The following is a 6,399-nucleotide window of genomic DNA, read 5'->3' as shown; positions in this document are numbered from 1 at the left end:
CACGGTGGCCTCAAAGTTCAACATTGTGGATGAGAAAGCCATTGCAAATACCCTCCAGTGTGTGTGTGTGTGTGTGTGTGTGTGTGTGTGTGTGTGTGTGTGTGTGTGTGTGTGTGTGTGTGTGTGTGTGTGTGTGTGTGTGTGTGTGTGTGTGTGTGTGTGTGTGTGTGTGTGTGTGTGTGTGTGTGTTTTCCATAACTCCAAAACCATTAAACATTGCAGCGGGAAACTTTACGTACATACTAAGAAAACCCGAAGGAAGTGCAAGAATGAAAATGGTATGTTTGGGTTAATTAAAACTCCCCTTTTGAAGACAATTAACGGCCTTATTTAATTATATATCTTTCATCAGGAGATCCTTGGCCACCTCACTCTCTGGGGGCCTTAAAGCGTTTGTTTCCTTGGTAACCTCGCGGCGTCTGAAGCCGCCATGTTTTCTGGCCTGCTCAACCTCGCCTTGACTTGTAACAGGCCGCAACGATTTCTTGACGATAAAGGTTTTTTTTTCTTCACTTTTCTCACTTATATTATAATCGAACGTCTGTTCATCATCGCCTCGAATCGCTGCGAACATTGCAATGTTTATAAACACCCGGACACGTCAGCACGTTCGTTGCTTTAATTCTTTCCTTCACATTACGATCACCACAGGTATTTCTAATGTTAAGGGAAATTACAAAATTTAAGCCCCAGAATCGGACTTGCAAACAGTTTCGACTCTAGAAAAAAAAAAGTGTTCATTTGTCCAATTCGGATATATTTGACATTCCTGGCGTCTCCGGGATGTGTTTGTTTAATCTGGCGGTTCGATGATTGCCAATTGCAGGCCAAGTGAACCGTTTCTTATTGACCGTTTTGTTGGAGTGCTTAAGCCAGCGCTCCACAATATTCACACCGTCACTGAATACGGCATATAGATCGACTTGAATACATTTCGGGGCCACTCGCCTGCGTTGGCCGCTCGTTGTTCTACGGTCGAACAGGCGGTGGCTTCCTCGCTGAAAATGTGAAATTTTATTTTCCACGACGTTTCCCGTTTTTGACGATGTTATACGACCCATCATTTTGGCATAGATAAATACGAATATAAATTAAACGTTTCACTTTTAAAAGTTTCCTCAAACGTTTCGTGCATTGCGTGGTAAAGCCACTTGGTGGGTTCTTCAACATTCAATTGCGATACCGTGCTTTTGCACTGGAGGTGGGAAGGCAAAATAAATGATATGATCACAATGAGAAAAAAAAAATTTTCAGTTCTGAAGTAAGGAATCGCCACATCACGGTAGGAAAGCCGAGAGGTACACATGCTCACTCCGTGTTGCCTGGATTTGAATCCCAACCAGCTCTAAACTGTCCTCCTGGTGTTTCACAGGCCAAGTGATTCGTCACTGTGTCGACTCTTGGATGGACGATAAACTGGACGTCACATCTGTTGAAATCCCTCACGCCTCACCCCTTTCCCACCCCATCCCTCTTTCCGAACCCAACCCCTCTCTCTCTCTCTCTCTCTCTCTCTCTCTCTCTCTCTCTCTCTCTCTCTCTCTCTCTCTCTCTCTCTCTCTCTCTCTCTCTCTCTCTCTCTCTCTCTCTCTCTCTCTCCCCCCTCTCTCCCTCTCTCCCTCTCTCCCTCTCTCCCTCTCTCCCTCTCTCCCTCTCTCCCTCTCTATCTCCACACCTCTCTCTCTCCCTCTCCCTCTCTATCTCCACACCTCTCTCTCCCCCTCCACCTCTCTCTCTCTCTCTCTCTCTCTCTCTCTCTCTCTCTCTCTCTCTCTCTCTCTCTCTCTCTCGCTTGGCACGCACGTGCAAACGCAAGGGGCTGTTGCTCAGTCTCTGGCGGTACGTGTGGAGCCTGTGTTGCTTTCTCTCTTCTTATCATCTTCTCCTCTCTCTAATGTATTTTTTGGGGGTGTTCCTAGTGTATAAACTGTTATCAATGCTTTATCGATTACTTGAAAATTGAATTGGTTTATTCTCTTCTTTTTTCCACTCTTGTATATAATTCTTTGCTTTGTTGTATTGAATTTTTACCCTTTATACTTTTTTGTAATAAAAGTCTCTCTCTCTCTCTCTCTCTCTCTCTCTCTCTCTCTCTCTCTCTCTCTCCCTCTCGCTCTCTCGCTCTCTCTCTCCCCCTCTCGCTCTCTCGCTCTCTCCCTCTCTCGCTCTCTCGCTCTCTCGCTCTCTCTCTCGCTCTCTCTCTCGCTCTCTCCCTCGCTCTCTCCCTCGCTCTCTCTCTCTCTCTCTCTCTCTCTCGTGCTCTCGCTCTCTCTCTCGCTCTCGCTCTCTCTCTCGCTCTCGCTCTCGCTCTCTCCACCCCTCTCTCCTTCTCTCACTCTCACTCTCTCTCTCTCTCTCTCTCCCTCTCTACCTCTCTATCTCCACACCTCTCTCTCTCTCTCTCCCTCCCCTCCCTCCCATAATACCCCCGTCAGCGAAGCAACGTGTTGTATTTGCTGGTAAATAAAGAAAAACAATCAAAATACCAAATTTTATGATAAAAAAAAACAATCCAAAGAACAAACAAGTTAATAATCTATAACTTAGACATAAGCTACATTCTTGGTAGAAAAATCAACTTGGGGTTAAATTTGAGGTAAAATTATTAATGATGATGATTATTGGACAACCTTGTTGAACTGCACTTAAGTCCGCTAAGGACACGATACAAGGAGGGTTAACGCAGTCTGAGAAGGTCATTAGGCCTGTGGTGTACTTTTCATCGGCGTCAACTTGTTAGTACTTTTACATGATGAACTTTGTTCTTTTACTTGTCCAACCAATGGCAGGTAGTGGAGGCGTGGTTTTTATCTGGTTTCTGACCAATCATTTTATCCCACACTACTATCAGCCTCTTGGACCTCCCCCTTGGGGGACCAGTGTTGAGGAAGGTGTGAACCAAGGTGTTACGCCGCTTTCCTGCCTAGCAGCTCGTTATTTACACCATCGTGTAAATGACTCACGGACTTGAGTTTCACTGGAGTTAAACAAAAGTTCAATAGAGTTAAACCACATTCACAGCCATATATTCAGCGACGCAGTTCCTCTCTTGTTTTCCAAAGCTTTGTACCACATGCTGCATCACGGTTCGCTATCTTCAGTAAGCTGTCACTCCTTTCAACCACGGGACTACTATCATCAATCCCCTTTTGGTGAGCAGCTTATTCTCACAGGCACTAGACATTTATAACACCGAGTCACCGAGCGGATCATTATTTTGTGGACATTACACAAAATTGGTAAAATGGTGATGCACCATTTCTTGCTTCTTATTGAACTTGTGACTGTATTCACTCACACTCAAGCTTCACAGCTTATGGGACACCGCTCAGACTGGACGAAGTAAGTCATCGGCCTTTAGCAGTGAGTAGAAGTCGATAACTCGTTTTTCTGTCGGCCCATCATGCCAACGCATTTTTGTCAATGTCCATGTACCTGTCTAATCCCCCATGTTTCCAGGTACCTATATCTTAATTGTTTATTTATTTATTCATATGCAGCCAATCGCTGCTTGGGTGCATCATTTACTGGAAGCACGGCTGTGATGCTGATTATGCTGATGCCCGTTACCAGTAAGCTCGTACTAACAGCTCAGAAAGATGACAGGCTGTCAACCTACCTGGTGTTAATTCAGTGGTATCCATATAACTCATTCGAATTTATACCCATCTAAAGACCCTTGCTTTAATATCGTCCTTACTCTCCTCCTCTTAAATTATATTAAATAAATAAGTTGGTCTGCACACACACCTTGAACCTTGAAGAAGGTGTATGCTTTACAGTCTCACTCTAGGTCAAGCAGGACTCCGAGTTGTCTGGCACTAGTGTTTTTTCTGGCAATGTCCTGCTGCCCTCTGAAGGATCTCTGGTAGATGACGCATACATATGTGTCTCTGTTAACCTCCTCTTCTTGACTGGCAGTAGCATGCTTCATTCTATCCATCACTACTGTTCTCTCTGTATCGGTATCTAATCTCTCCTTCCATTTCCTTCTTCAAAGATTTCTATCCTGGGCAGGAACCAGTCACTCTCTTTGAAGTTGAAACTTTTCAGATCTTTTCTCACTTTATCCCTCCAGCTGAGCTTTGTTCGATGTGCTGGGCGGCATTTTTGCAACCACACAAATAGGAGTTTCTTAGGGATGCGATCATCATCCATCCAGGCAAGGTGGCCTTGCTAACGGAGCCTCTTGGCTGTAACTGCATCTTCCAATGATTCCTCCATCCCAAACATTTTAGCTCTCTGCACTTTGCTTGATCATTTGGTAACTCTTAAAATGCTTCGGAGGCATTGATTATGGAAAGCTTGAAGTTTCCTGGAAGAGTTCCTGTTTGAAGCAAATGTCTCGGCTATGTACGGCAGTATACCAAGCATGACCACACGGTAGAGCAGTCGCTTGGTCTTGCAAGAAAGGTCACTGTCCATAATAATGGGTCTCCACAGTGTTCCAAGGGCTCTCGAGGCATGAGCAATCCTATGTCTTCTCTGATTGTGCATACTGCAACTGCATTATCTGTGAACATTAGTTCAGTCAATATCATCAGAGATGGTCTTTGGGTCCTTTCCCCTACTAGTTTGCTACCACATTTGGACAACACATCCACTCCAAAAGGTTGGCAACGTTCTCGCCACTTCGCCGTCACCAGATTGAAGTACTGATTGAACTAGAACGGCACTCAGTAGAGTGCATACCTCCACCCGGCTGAACAATTTACATTTTGGATCCCACTGATAGGTCGGATCTGGATCTGGACCTGAGCCAAAATCTAATCAGCTTGTTCTTGTCACCGAACCAACTCATCCACCAAGTTTTATCACAACTTGTCCATGACTTTTTGATAGACCATTTATCGTTTTTCGTCCCATCCCTCAATGGGACCAAAAATGGGGAGAAGCACTTAAAAAAACTAGAACAGGCACTCGGTAGAGCGCATACCTTCACCGCCGCAACTTTTTTCGGGGCACATTTGAAAAACGTCATTTTAAAACGTCCATGACGTCACAACCGTCAATCCGATTGATGTCAAATTTGGTGTGTAACCTCCTTGAAGGCAGTCCAACAAAATGGAATGATAAACACTGAAAAATTAAAAAGTTGAAAAATGACGTCATCTTTTGACGTCATTTTGATGCTCTTCCGGGGACGTCACGTCCAATCAGGGACTACCATTCTGAAAGCTCGTAGTTCACTGAACGTTTTAACGTTGGTTTCATGTCAATAGCTCTATTAGATCTGAAGCTATGCCTACAAGTATATTTTGACCTTGAGTGTGACCTTGACCTTGACTACAGAGTTAATTGGCAAAACCTGTACATCAATAAACAGATATTTTGGTACTGATCCTAATGCCTGGATTTGGGAGACTTTGCTTTATAAATTATATAGATATTTGAATGTAAAATATCAGGACATTTTAGCCACAATTGAAAAACGTCATGTTCAAACGTCAATGACGTCATAACGGTCAGTCCGATCGAAGTCAAATTTGGTGTGTGACGTCCTTAAGGTAAGTCCTACAAAACGGTATGATCAAAATTGATGAGATCGAAAATTAAAAATTTACGTCATCTTGTGACGTCATTTAGACGCACTTCCGATGATGTTACGTCAAATCCGACACTACATATCCGAAAGGTATCTCATCATGGAACAATATGGCGGTGGTTGCATGTCGATAGCTGTATTATGAAGGAAGTTATGCTCAAAAGTGTTTTTGACCTTTTCATGACCTTGACCTTTGACCCGATCGCTCCTAAAATCTAATCAAATCGTCCTTGGATACTCACAAATCATCCCACCAAATTTCATGCAATTCGGTTTAATACTTTCTGAGTTATGCGAATAACAAACAAACACACATATTCACAAATATATAAATACACAGCGACCAAAACATAACCTTTCGCAGAATGCCAAGGTAATTATTGAATCTGGATTTGGATCGTCACCATAATCTAATATTTTCATCCTTGTCACACACCCAATCTGTCCACCAAGTTTCGTCCAAATCTGTCCACAACCTTTTTGAAATATCCTTCTCACAGACAGACAAATAGACAAACAGGGGTGAAAACATAACCTACGTTCACCTCCAGTGGCGGATGTAATAATGTTCGGGCAATGGTGCACCCCTGTTGCAGACCATTTTGCACTTCTATCTCTGAAGTCACATTCCCATCAACATGAACTTCTGTTTTCATTCCATCATGCATAGGTTGTATGAGCTTCACCATCACTGGAGGAATGCCATACTTTTGTCATGTCTGTCAAAGCTCCTGTCGAAGAACTGAATCGTACGCTTTCCTTAGGTTCACAAACAGCATGTAGATCATAGTATTATGTTCTCTGGCCTTCTCCACAAACAGTCTTACACAAAATATCACATCCACATAAACTCA

The sequence above is a fragment of the Eptatretus burgeri genome, chromosome 17, assembly GCF_056783735.1.
Source record: "Eptatretus burgeri isolate ZD-2024b chromosome 17, Ebu_testis_v1, whole genome shotgun sequence".
NCBI classification, from domain to species: domain Eukaryota; kingdom Metazoa; phylum Chordata; class Myxini; order Myxiniformes; family Myxinidae; genus Eptatretus; species Eptatretus burgeri.
The sequence above is the reverse complement of the archived record's forward strand: the minus strand, read 5'-3'. Positions refer to the sequence as shown.